Consider the following 14520-nt stretch of genomic DNA (forward strand, 5'->3'; position numbering starts at 1 on the left):
ATCATGTTTACAATATAAATATGGATAGAGGGAACAACTAATAAGAAAAAGTAGCATTTTTTAATAACTCAGGCACTAGCTGCAAGTAATCTCATCATCTTCATATTTTATTGTATAGACTTGGTATGAATTTGTATGTTTAACTATCATTAAAAATTGCAGTAAATTTTAAGCAGGGAATTAATGTAGGCCCTAACCAGTAAATAATAAATGATGCAAGGATTCAAGTACCAATCACTTTTTTCTCTTAGGTATTATCTATGTGGGTTTGGCAATGTGCTGGCTCCTAATCATTGGAGCAGAAGATTGCCTATTTCCCTTGTAAGTTCACCAAAAGAAGGACCTTATTCAGGATGACTTGATAATAAATAATCCAGTTAGAATGCAGAACATGAAGTCCTTCTGGAGAATGGTGATCAGGTGGGACGATCAAAGAGTGAACATGGGCAGTGAGCTGGATCATGCGATAACAGTTTCTGCTGTGTATTGCCTTATAAAGACAAATCTTGCACTCTTTTGTATCACATGTCACTTACCACCAAAAACTCACTTCCTTCCTCTTAAGGCAACTGCTTGACATATGTGTTCTCTTCTTCCAGGAGAGACTGCGGACTCCTTTAAGACAGTGGCAGAGAAAAGTAAAGCCTGCTTCACCAAGGTAAAGATGGAAATGATCTTAAGGATTTTGCCGTGGGAATCTTTTTTTCAATGCAAAGGAATGAAAGTCGCATTTTGGCTTGCTATGCTGAAATTAATCTTTAGACTTGTTTAACAGAGTCGGTGCTGTAAGCATGTGATGATTGTTTTAATCAAAATTACCGGAAGCTTGTGGTTAGGCTGTGTACCAGGCACCCGTTTTGATTGTGAGTACTTAATTGGTCTATCTCCTAATGCCACTTTATGGTATGGTTGGAGAGGAATCAATGAGAATTACAAAATGCTCTATTTGTTGGTCAGGTTCCTCTTTTTTGCTATTGGGTTTGGCACAGTCACATAAACAAGGCGCCACTTGCTAATATCTGATTACATGGCACCTCTTTAGGTCACACGGTTCAAAGTGCTGTTCTGTTTCTACGACAGCTTTTTGCTCTCGCAACTCTTATTACATTTAAAATTTGGCATTCCTGATCCAGATTAGGATTTATATTTTATAGATACTTTCTAATGTTTGTTTGAAGCCCAGTTTGCCTAATGGTTAGGGATATTAACATGTTGACTCGCTTGTCGTGGAACTTCAGGGCTGTACAGAATCCAAAGCAATTCAGTTGCAGTATTTGGAGCCAATGATTCTTCTTAAAATAGGTAATTTTAATCCTTTAACATGCAGGTGCAGCAAGTAATTAAGAGAGAAATGGAAGGATGGTATAAGAGCGGTCTTTGTAAATATGGAGTCCTCTAGGTGTGGTCTCACCAGCATATTGTACAATGCACAGAGGGAAGTACTTGCACTGGAGACTGTTTAGAGGAGCTACATTAGGTTGATTCCCAGGAAGAAGGGATTGTTTTATAAGGAAAGATTAAGTAGATTGGGCTTCTCCTCACTGGAGGTTGGAAGAATAAAAGACAGTCAGTGAAACACAAGATTCTGACAAAGATTCTTATGGTGGAAATGGAGCGGATGTTTTACCTTACTTATATCCCCTACTATTTTAAATAAAGAAGACATAGTTTCTCAATAAAAGAGGTTGCTAATTTAAGATGAGGGTGAAGAGTATTTCTTCTCTTGGAGAGCTGTGAGTCTTTGGAATTTTCTATTCCAAAGCTGTGGAGACTGGATCATTAAATACATCAAAAGCTGTGATAGATTTTTGCTTTATATGGCATCAAATATATGCCAAGAAATTACTCTTAATACACAGTGTGCATAACTTATTCTTAGACATGTCTATATATTGGAGTATTTGAACACAATAATCTTGATCCAATTTTTAAAGATTTAATTAGATCACCAGCCTCACAGGTGGATAGGGTAGTTAAGAAAGCTTAGCTTTCATAAGTCAAGGGATCGAGTTTAAGAGTCGCGATGTAATGATGCAGCTCTATAAAACTCTGGTTAGGCCACACTTGGAGTACTGTGTCCAGTTCTGGTCACCTCACTATAGGAAGGATGTGGAAGCATTGGAAAGGGTACAGAGGATATTTACCAGGATGCTGCCTGGTTTAGAGAGTATGCATTATGATCAGAGATTAAGGGAGCTAGGGCTTTACTCTTTAGAGAGAAGGAGGATGAGAGGAGACATGATAGAGGTGTACAAGATAATAAGAGGAATAGATAGAGTGGATAGCCAGCACCTCTTCCCCAGGGCACCACTGCTCAATACAAGAGGACATGGCTTTAAGGTAAGGGGTGGGAAGTTCAAGGGGGATATTAGAGGAAGGTTTTTTGCTCAGAGAGTGGTTGGTGCGTGGAATGCACTGCCTGAGTCAGTGGTGGAGGCAGATACACTAGTGAAATTTAAGAGACTACTAGACAGGTATATGGAGAAATTTAAGGTGGGGGGTTATATGGGAGGCAGGGTTTGAGGGTCGGCACAACATTGTGGGCTGAAGGGCCTGTACTGTGCTGTACTATTCTATGTTCTACGTTCTATATCTCAGTTTGATGTAGATTTTTTTCAAGGAATTACCCTATTTTAAATTTATTAGTAACCTGAAATAACACAGAAACTGTAAACTTTGCTTCCTACACAGTTCAATTCAAAGGTACTTTTTACTGAATGCACCGTTCATTAGTATAAACTGCAGTCTAACTGAGCAGAAGTCTAACTGTTCGAACAAGCGGAAGTGATGTATGAGGGGAAATGGTGAAAGTGAATGTTAAGGAACTAAAAATTACATGTTGCAAAAGTGTGGCACATTCTGTAACTGTCTTCAGCTTCTGAAAAAATCTTTGCAGAAAATTTTACCTTCTAGTTTTGACCCTCTAACCCAATGATGTATGGATGAATAGATGCTGACCCAACATGGCTAGCATCTGATACCCACTGTGATGAATGGAGTGGTTCCTTCATCGCTTGGTACAAACTTGCATCCTCCATCCTCCAGTGGCATTGTAAAACAATAAACTGTGCCAATAATGCCTTTATATCTTGAGCGTCTGTCACTTGCAAAGCCTTAAAATGCATTCCGGGGGAGGATGATAGTGGATATCAGTTGAAGAATGAAAGCTCAGTGGATGGGTGGCTCAGAATTAAGGGGGAAGTTGAGGAATATTCAGAAATATCGGCAGATAGGGATGTATGATGTTGGAGATGTAGTTCATGGGCAAGTGTACTTAAATGTTTTTTGAAGGAATGAATCGCAATAGGGTGGGTGTTGCAGTTTGCGGTGAAGATCAACATGGTCCTCCCAGTCTAATGATTTGCTTAGGTTAAAACAGAAGATGCTAGAAATATTCAGTAGGCAGGCCTGTCGGAGTTAACATTTCAGTTGTAGACCCTTCATCAGAACACAGGTGAGCCTGACCTGCTGAGCACTTGCAGCATTTTCTGTTTTGTTTTTGATTTCCAGCATCTGCAGTTTTTTTTGGGATTCGCATGGATTGTACACAGATAGATTCATGAATGAGGGCTGCAACCTTGATTGAGTGGTGCTGCAGTGATCAAATTGTTGACCCAGTGACTCAGAGGAGACACAGGAGACTGTAGATGCTGGAATCTGAAGCAACAAAACTCTGCTGGAGGACTCAGTCCCAATGTAGGATTTTGACTTGAAACAATTTCTTCCCCCACCACCCTCCACCACAGATGCTGCTCAACCCGCTGAGTTGCTCCAATAAATTGTTCGTTGTGCTAGTAATATAGAAGGCTGGATGAATAATGAAGTGATGAATTCAAATCCCATCAGGCAGCTGTAAAATTTAAGTTCAGTTAATAATCAAGACTATTAAAAAAAGACTATTAAGTAATAGTGATGACTACAAAACCATAGGATTGTCCTAATGTTCTTCAAGGTAGGAAAGCTGCCATCTTACCTTTTCTAGAATATGTGTGAACTTAGGCCCACCCATGTAGTTGACTATGAAGAGATTTAACAAGACATTCTCTTCAGGGGCAATAAATGCTGGACTTGCCAACAATGTGCAGACTTCAAAAAGATGAAGGAATGGACTTTTGGAGCCTGTTATTCAGATCTTGCACAGGGGTTATTAAATTTCGTTAAATCAGGGCTTGCTGACAGCATGGCTTGAAAGGCCAGAAAAGCCTATTCCAGGCTGTATCTCTAAATAAGTAAAAAAGTGTCTATATTGCTATTATTTATTTTCCATGTATTATCAGAATAGTAGCAACGTCTAGGTAGCTGAATTTGAAAGATAGAAACACAAAGGTATCTCAATTTTGCTAGTTTAGACTAATAAAATGTTAGATTAGAAATCAATAATGAACAACAGATCTATTTAATTAGAGCAACCCAAGCTAACAGAGGATGATAACTTGATGTAAGGTTTTGATGGGTGAAGTGGAAGAAACTATTTCCTCTAGTTAGGTATGTGGTGATGAGGATTGCTGAATTTATAATCATCACCAATAATGAAAGGAGAGGTTGATCTTTTTTTAAACAGAAGAAATATCAGAGCACATGCAAAACCAGAAAGTCCTGGTTAATATCAGCAGATCAGACAGAATCTGTGTGTAGAGGAAACAAAGTCAATGTCTGAAGTTGATGACTAGAAAGGTTCTGATGATCATTAGCTCTTATTCTGCCTCCACAGACATGTCATTGCAACTATTGCACACTATTGCACACTATTGCACACTAACCTTGCAACTATTGCACACTATTGCACACTATTGCACACTAACCTTGCAACTATTGCACACTATTGCACACTAACCTTGCAACTATTGCACACTATTGCACACTAACCTTGCAACTATTGCACACTATTGCACACTGACCTTGCCTCAATTACTTTGTAAGATGGAATAATTAATATTCCAACATAGAAAATCAAGAACAAAACTGCAGATGATCTAAATCCAATTTTAAAAAGGCTTGAAAAGCTCAGCAGGTCTGATAGCATCTGCAGGAGTAGCTTCTTCTCTATGTCCCAGACTACTTGCATCTGATTTGCTTTCACTTAAAACTTGCTTCTTCAGGAAACCCATATTAAAGTAACTGAGCAACGCAGATTGAGGTCTAGCTGGACATCACAGGTTTACCAGTCACCATTTACTTATCATGCCTGTGGTGTGGCTATCCTCTTTAGGAAAAATATTCCATTTCAACTCACTTCCATGACCACAGGTCCTCTCGGCAGGTTTATTATGATCTCTGACACTATTAATTCGTTTCCGCTAACCTTCCTTAATATTTATGGTCCAAACACAAACGAGTCAAATTTAGGAAAGTTTTTGATTTACTTCCGGATGCCAGTAATTCAAATATAATAATCGGTGGTGACTTGAATTGCTATTTAGATCCATATTTAGATAGATTGTCCTCCCACCCACCCCCAAATATCATGTCAGTGCAGGTCCTAAATAATTTGATTAAATCTAGGAATTTAGTAGATATCTGACGAGTTCAACATCCTACCGACAAGGACTATTCTTATTATTCTCATGTTCACAAACCTTATAGTAGAATAGACTATTTTTTGGTTGACTCATTTAATATCTTGTGTTACCAATACAAAATATCATAATAGATTAATTTCTGACCATAGCCCCTTGACAATGTCCCTAAATCCCTCCCCTTCCAAACAAATCTATTCCTGGCATTTTAACCCCTCCCTACTCGCCGATAAGAAATTTATAGAAAATATCACCACCAGATTAAAAGATTTTATACAAATTCACGATAATGGCGGGGTGTCAGATTCCACACTCTGGGAGATATTAAAAGTTGTAATTCGTGGGTATATAATTTCATATGAATCCACTGCTAAGAGGGAGAGAGAAGGGCAATTATTAGAGATTGAGAATACTCTCCCAACCCTCGAAGCGACATACCAGGCTTCGAAATCCTCTGAAGATTATAATAAAATAATGAAGCTTAAATATGAGTACAATTGTATCTTGGGTAGTCAAATAAATAACCTCCTCTTAAAAAAAAACAAAAAAAGAGAAAAACTTGCTTCTAGCCTTTTAGATCTGACTTCAGAAAATGTGTGACTTTATATCAGGATGAAAAACTTTAAATATGAGTGCCCGTTCTGAAATTCATACTGTGATATGCTGTAAATGGCATGATGAAACTCAAAATGGAACCTGTTCCTTTTGTTATTTCCTGTTGCTGGTTTGCCCTGAATACTGAATTGAAGGCGCACAATTGTTACTCATCATATCAAAATTTCATATAGTAAATCACATTTAGCTCATATTAAGTGGAGTTTCAGATCTGCTTCCTAAGCAGGCTTAGGCAAAAAAGTACACTAGAAGCTAACGGCATGATGTTGAAAGTAAAACAATCAATTTAATATTCAACAAGGGGGCAGGTTTTAAACCTTAGTTATACCGCAGTCTGTAGTGGGACAAATAATTGCCAAGTTACCACTGGAAGACTGCCAATGTGGCAGAACATTTTATTTTACTATTTGTCCAATTCAAAACTGGGTAATGAAATTTTCATTGAGAAAAACTTGCATTTGTGTAGTGATTTTATAAGCTCAGCACTGTTTTAGAGAGGAGTTGAGGCGAGCTGCCGGCCATGCTGTCACCCCTCATTCTGAAACCTGATACCAAATCTGTAGGGAGCATCTTTGGCATTGTGAATTTCGAACAGGAAGGCTCTCTTTAGGCCACTTCTTTGGTGTTGTGGAGAGTCACAGAGACATCAATTCAGAGTAACATACAGCAAGGAAACTGGCCCTTCAGCCCATCAGGTCTGTGCTGGCTACCAGACAAGCATTTATACCAATCCTAAATTAAATAAGTTTTTAAAAAATTTCCTCCACATGCTCTTCAAATTCCACTGCATAATCTATCACTTACCTACACGATAGGGACAATTTACAATGGCCAATTAATCCACCAGGTCTGCATATTGTTGGGATATGGGAGGAAACCAGAGAACCTGGAGGAAACCCACACGTTTAGAGGGGAAGCTCCACACTGACAGCACTGGAGGTCAGGATTGAACCTGAGTCTATGGCGCCTTGAGGCAGTAGTACTACCAAATGCGCCACTGTGTCATACTGCACCTGCTGCCTTGGAGATGTCCTGTACTTTCATATCTGCTGCTATGCTGACCATGCCCCCTCCCAACAGTCCTAATCTTCTTTAGATCTCCTTAAAGTGTTGCTGCACATGGGCCCCCTGTGTATTTCCTGTGCTCCCTGGTGCTGAGTTCTGTTTTTAAGTAATTTCCTTGCTTTTTCTAAATGAGAAAAACCACAGGCCTGTCCCTGAAGTCATCTCATGGAACACAAGCGGATGTGTTCAGGCCGAAAAATCAATCCTGGTGTATCGTTCACTGGTCTTGTTAGTCTCTAAAAATCTGAGGGAGAAAATAAATAGTTTCAAGTCAAAATCCTACATCAGGACTGAGTTCCCCGTCAGATTGCCTGTTGTGTTAGTAATCTAAAAGACTGGATTAACAATGCAGCCATGAATTCAAATCCCATCAGGCCACTACAGAATGTAAATTCAGGTAATAATCATGAAGTGAAAAAAAGACTATTAGGTAATAATGATGATTACAAAACCGACAATATCATTGGATTGTCCTAATGTTCTTCAGGGAGGAAACTGCCATTTTACCTGGGTTTTTATTTATTCTGGAGACTTTTATAACCTTTCCTGCATTCTCCTTCCCTTTTACTTTATCCTCAGTTTTCCAAAAAGGTGAAGTGACACCAGCCCCATTTTATTGAATTTAAAGGCACACTAACCCATCCCAGTGACTGCAATTTTGCCCTATCTACTGCCAGTCCTTGCTCACAGTCTCACTACACACTGCATCTTCTTTTACACCACCTGCCCCATCCTCTGCTCTGTCACTGTTGTAGTATGGTGTATATAAAGAAAACTTAATTTAAGGAGAAACTTTAATTAAATTGCTTAGAATAGACAGCAGAACACTGTATGAAACATGCAGACAGAGACTGTTCATTCTGCAAGTGATATAGAGCTTTAATGGTTTCTGCTTGTCAATTTGTGTTATCTTAAAAAAATCTTTTCATTCACAAGACTGTTGGATAATTTTACAGCTTAGTAAATATAATTGAATTTTAAGATCTGATAAAATATTCACATTTGTATTTTTTGCAGTCTGATATACTTTGCAAAATTATCCATTTTAGGTTTAGTAATCCAGAGAATATCTCGGGGAACAGGTGCTTGATTAGCTGTTGGCATCAATCTTGTTACTAGAGCAGAGAACAGCACAAGAGCTGTCAAGTTAATCCTCCACTTGGGTTCAGTGCTGCTCAGAATTTCACTAAAATATGAAGAAAATATTAATTATGTATTTGCTTAGGGAAAAGTTTGGCATGGATCTTGATGAAGCTGGTTGGTCTGCTTTCCCAGTAATATGCTCAATAGGAGATGGAATTTCCATGTGGGGTGTAGCTTCACACGGACGCAGCACAACACCCTGCAGAGCATTATCCTAATGCCTCTTACCAGAAGCTGCTGCATTTCTGATCCTATGTCTTAAACAAGTAAACAAAAGGGAGTAGTAGTGGAATAAAAGCCAAACTTAGAATTTACAAAAGCTTTCACAGATATAACACTGTTGTTCAGGAACTCAGCCTGGTATTCCAGCATTGGTTTCTGTCCATGTCTATGGAATATGAGGACTTGCATTAATATACCGCTTTTCATGACCTTTGAATAGTTATTTTAGTAAACTTTTCAATACTTTATTTTTAATGTTAAATCTTTAGATCTTACTCCAAGTATATTTATAAGAACATAAGAAATAGGAATAGGTCATCGGGCCTGTGAGCCTGCTTCAACATTCAATAAGATCATGGTTGATCTTGCCATGGACTCCACTCTACCTACCTGCCTTTCCCCTATAAGCTTTAATTCCTCTACTACACAAAAATCTATTTAACTACTGTATGTTTGAAATATAATTAATGAGTTAGCTTCTGCTGCTTCCCTGGGTGGAGAATTCCACAGATGCACCATTCCCTAGGAAAAGCAGTTCCTCCTCATCTCCATCCTAAATCTACTGCCCTAAATCTTGACGCTATGTCTCCTTGTTCTATTCTCACCTGCCAGTGGAAACAACTTTACAGGCTCTATCTTATCAATCCCTTTCATAATTTTATATGTCTCTATAAGATCTCCACTCATTCTTCTGAATTCCAGTCAGTGTAGTCCTGGGTAACTCAGTCTCTCCTCATAGGCTAACACCTCATATCTGCAATCTACTTGGTGAATATCCTCTGCACTTTCTCCAAAGCCAGTATATCATTTTTTTAACAAAAAAGGGAAACAGGAACTACATGTAGCATTTCAGGTGCAGCCTCATTAGTCCTTGTACAGTTGCAGCATAACCTCCCTGCTCATAAATTCAGTCCCCTTAACAGTAAAAGCCAACATTCTATTTGCCTTCTTGATAATCTGTTGTACCTAGAATCCCGCCTTTTGTGATTCATACACAAGTCCCTCTGCACAACAGCATGCTGCAATTTTTCACCATTTAAAGAATAATCTGGTCTTCTATTTTCCTTCCAAAGTGAATTACTTTGATTTATCATTTTTTACTCTACCTCTCAGGCCCTTGCCCATTCACGTAACTCCAACCCTCTGCAGGTTCACTGCATCTCCTGCACAATTTGCTTTTCTACTCAGTTTAGTGTCATCAGTAAACTTAGCTAGGCTAACACTCAACCCCCTCTTCCAAATCATTAATGTATATTACGAACAGTTGCAGGCCCAGCTCTGACTCCTACAGTACTCTGCCAATCAGAGAAATACCTCATTCCAACTCTGTGCCTTCTGCTGGCATGGAAGCATGTTGATACTTGCTGCACAATCCTTGCTGATTTGATTTCAGAACCAGAATCAGAATTAGGTTTATTATCACCGGCATATGTTGTGAAACTTGTTAACTTTATGGCAGAGGGGAAGAAGCTGTTCCTGAATCAATGAGTGTGTGCCTTCTGGCTTCTGTACCTTCTTCCCAATGGTAACAGTATGAAGAGGGCATGTCCTGGGTGGTGGGGATTCTTAATGAGGAACACCATCCTCCTAAAGCACCACTCCTTGAAGATACCTTGGATACTACAGAGGCTAGTACCCATGATGGAGCTGACTAATTTTACAAGTTTATGCAACTTACTTCGATCTTGTGCAGTAGCCCCCACCCCGATAACAGATAGTGATGTAGCCAATCCAGAATGCTCTCCACAGTACATTTGTAGAAATTTTTGAGTGTTTTCCTTGATAAACCAAATCCCCTCAAACTCCTAATGAAATATAGCTGCTGTCTTGCCTTCTTTATAGCTGCGTCAATATGTTGTGTCCAGTTTAGGCCATCAGAGATATTGACACCAGGAATTTGAATTTGCTCATTCTCTCCACTTCTGATCCATCTTTGGTGATTGGTTTGTGTTCCTTGTCTTACCCTTTCTTGAAGCCCACAATCAGCTCTTTGGTCTTCTGTATGTTGAGTGCAAGGTTGTTGCTGTGACACCACTCAACCAGCTGATAAATCTCGCTCCTGTACGCCCTCTCGACACCATCTGAAATTCTGCCGACATCAGCAAATTTATGGATGGCATTGAGCTGTGCCTAGCCACACAGTCATGGGTGTGGAGAGAGTAGAGCAGTGGGCTAAGCACACACCCCTGAGGGATACCAGTGCTGATTGTCAGCAAGGTGGAGGTGTTATTTCCAATCCACATAAATTGTTGTCTTCTGGTTAGGAATTCAAGGATCCAGTTGGAGAGGGAGGTACATGGACCCAGATTCTATAGGTTTTTGATCAGGGCTGTAGGAATGATGGTGTTAAATTTTGAGCAATAGTCAATAGACAGCATCCTGACATAGGTATTTGCATTGTCCAGGTGATCGAAGGCTGCATGGAGAGCTATTAAGATTATGTCTGCTGTACCTATTGTGGCGATAGGCAAATTACAGTGGGTCCAGGTCCTTGCTGAGGCAGAAGTTGATTCTAGCCATGACCGACCTCTCAAACCACTTTATCACCTTAGATGTGAGTGCTACTGAACAGTAGTTTTTGAGGCAGCTCACGCTGCTCTTCTTGAGCATTGGTATAATTGTTGCCCTTTTGAAGCAAGTGAGAACTTCTGACTGTAGCAGTGAGAGATTGAAAATGTCTTTGAATATCCCCACCATTTCATTGGCACAGGTTTTCAGAGCCTTACCAGATACCCCATCTGCCTTGCGAAGGTTCATCCTTTTGATAGACAGCCTAAATTCGACTTCCAGGACAGAGATCACAGGGTCATTGGATGCCACAGGGATCCTCATAGCTGTGGTTTTATTTTCTCTTTCAAACCGAGCTTGAAAGGTGTTGAGCTCGTCTGGTAGTGACCGTTGTTGCCATTCAAGATGTTGGGTTTTGCTTGATATTGTTAGTGGCCTGCAAATCCTGCCAGAATTGACATGCAACTAATGTTGCTTCTAACCTCTCCTGGAATTGTTTCTTGGGTCTTGAAGTAGCCCTCCTCAAGTTATACCTAATTTTCTTATACAGACATGGATCGCAGACTAAAATGCCACAGATTTACCCCTCAGGAGATGACAAACCTCCTGGTTCATCCACGGCTTTTGATTTGGGAACGTACAGTAAGTTTTCGTAGACACACGCTCATCCACATGGGTTTTAGTGAAGTCGGTTACAACTGCAGTATACTCATCCAGATTCGAAGATAACTGACTCCCTGAACAAAGTCTAGTCCACTGATTCAAAGCAGTCCTGTAAGCGCTCCTGTGTTTTCCTTGTCCATACCTTCTAGGTCCTCACTGCTGGTGTTGCAGTCTTCAGTCTCTGCCTATACTCAGGGAGAGGAAGCACAGCCAAGTGATCAGACTTAGCAAAGTGTGGGCCTGGGATAGCACGAAAGGCACTCTTGATCTTAACGTAACAGTGGTCCAGTGTGTTATTTCCTCTGGTATTACAGATGATTTGTTGATAATAATTTCATGACTTTATCAAGCTGGCCTGGTTACAAATGATTACATTTGACACAAATGATACATTTCACAGTGTTTGATGTACGTGGATAAATAAAGCAAATCGTTATTGGTTAATCAATCCTCTATCCATGTCAATAATCACTGTACCCTCAACTCCATGCATCATTATCTTATGGATAAGTATTTTGTGCAGCACCATATCGAATGCCTTCTGAAAATCCAACCTTACAAAATCTACCTGTTCTGCCTATGCATTATGCTCATTATATACTCAAAGAACTTCAGCAAGTTTGTCAGACAGGACCTGTATTTTCTGAATCCATGCTGTGTCTACCTGATTGTAACACTTCTATCCAGATGTCTCACTATTTCTTCCTTAATGATTTATCACCAAATGTAACTTGCTAATCTGGAACCTGAAGTATTCTCACTTCAACTCATCTACTACAGTTTGGGAATGAAGCTTAAATTCCTGCAGAATGTGGGTGGAGCCACGACTATATTCCCAAAGGGAGCTCATGAAATATTTTCAAAAATGTCATTTGTCATTTGATGGGAGTTCTGCTTAAGGATTGCAAAGGAATGTTCTTGAAAATGATTCATAGTTAAAATTGACTTTGCTGTTGCTAATTTTTTTGGTTTCAAAATCCCAGGAAATAAGGCTGTTACACTTTTTAGCTCTTTTGTCAATAAATGATGGAAAGTAATATTTACTCTTTGTTAGGTCCATCACCAAAGTTGTTAACCTTAATAAATTGCAGCTTAATGTAAGTATAAAGTCGGCTGTATCAATATTTCAAAAGTGGGTCCAGATCAAACTGAATTGCATTCCTTATATAGCACTAGTGTGTAATCTGTTTCAAGTTTGCTTCACTACCCAGATCTCAAAGGATTATCTTATTTTCAGTACGGTACATGTTCTGTGAAATATTTTCAGAGTTCAGTTTTCAGGACCTGTTGAAAGTTGTGGAAGTGTCTTTTCTTGGAAGCAAAGAGGGAGTCAATTCACTTCCACTGATTGGTTGTGTGGCATGTACAAGGTGAATCGAGAGAGGGAACACCAGTGACTGCAGTTTCTAGCTGCCCCTTATGCCGTTGGCATTGAGGGTAGCAGTGAAGGTCCTCCATCTCTAATGGTGCTCATGGTTTCCTTCATCATACCAAGTTTCCTGTTGGTTTTCATGACTGTCAGCCTTGCAATTCCGGGTGGGGACTCAGAAATACCATTGCACTCAGATGTAGAAGGATTCTTCATGGTGTTTCTGTAACAGTTTTGTTTTACTTGTCAGGGATGTTAGAGCTGAGCTGAATCCCAAACCTGGAGGACCGGTGGACCACTCTTAGTCTGGTCTTTACCCTTTGACCTGTTTGGCATGGGTGACCCTACCAAGAGCCAAGTCATAAACCCCGACTCCAGCCAACATACTGTAGCTCTCCAGGTCATTGAGGCAGGCAAGCTTCCAGCCACAACGAGGTTATGGTCTTCCTGGAGAAGTGACTGCAGCTACTGAAATATAAAGCAAAAATTAACTATGAAAGAACCTAGAGGCTCAAATAGCATTTGTGGAGGCAAAGGAATGGTCAGTGTTTCAGGTCAAGACCCTGCATCAGGATTGAAAGTATGGAGGGAAGACAACCTCAATAGTAGAAGAGGGAAGAGGTGAGACAGAGGCTGGTAGGCAATAGGATGGGCCAGACTGGGTGAGGGGATTCCTGTGGCTGTCTATAAGGAGTTTGCACATTCTCCCTGTGACTGTGTAGGTTGCCTGCAGGTGCTTTGGCTTCCCCCCACATTCCAAAGCGTATGGGTTAGTAGGTCAATTGGTCATTTGGGCTAGGGTGAGGGTTTGGCCCAGAAGAGCCTGTTACCATGCTGTACGTATCTCTAAATTTAAAATAAATAAATGAAGTATGGGCAGAAGGATCTGGGAGGGAGAGGGGTGGTGCTGAGCAGAAGTTGGTAAGTGATCGCTGGAACCAGATGAGGGAGGGAAGGTGGGAAGGTGGGAATCAGATGGGGAGGGTGATAAATCTGGGAGGAAAGTGAGCAAGGGAAGAGACACCCTGAGTGGACTGGTGGGAATGGGAAGGGAACATAGGGAGAATGGATTATCGGAAACTGGATAATTCATTGTTCATGCAATTTGGGTGGAGGTTAAATGAGTGGTTGCTGTTCTTTAAGCTTGCAGTTGTCCTTGCATTGGCAATGGAGAAGATCAAGATCAGAGAGGTTTTTGTGGGGGTGGGAAGAGGAATTAAAATGATATGCAACTGGAAGCTCAGGGTGGCCATTAAGGGCAGAGCGCAAATGCTCTGCAAAAAGTAGTGAATCAAGATTGTGCAGTGTTTCAGTGATGGGATTAGAGAGATGTTCCAAATTGTGCGAATTTACTTCAATTCCCATTTTAAAAACAAAGCATTCTATGAGTTAATTTATAATATATACTTTTCACTCCAT

At 40.1% G+C, this 14520-nt stretch overlaps 1 protein-coding gene across 1 annotated transcript in view; it reads left to right on the forward strand.

The window, feature by feature from the left end:
- The first annotated feature begins 564 nt into the window (after positions 1–564).
- Positions 565–14520, forward strand: part of LOC140199173 (plastin-2-like) — a 69318-nt gene continuing 55362 nt past the window's right edge. Inside the window, exon 1 of the mRNA XM_072260802.1 lies at positions 565–658. The gene's annotated coding sequence lies outside the window, so the exon portion shown is untranslated. The remainder of the gene's footprint in view (positions 659–14520) is intronic.

The sequence above is a fragment of the Mobula birostris genome, chromosome 6 (assembly GCF_030028105.1).
Source record: "Mobula birostris isolate sMobBir1 chromosome 6, sMobBir1.hap1, whole genome shotgun sequence".
NCBI lineage: Eukaryota > Metazoa > Chordata > Chondrichthyes > Myliobatiformes > Myliobatidae > Mobula > Mobula birostris.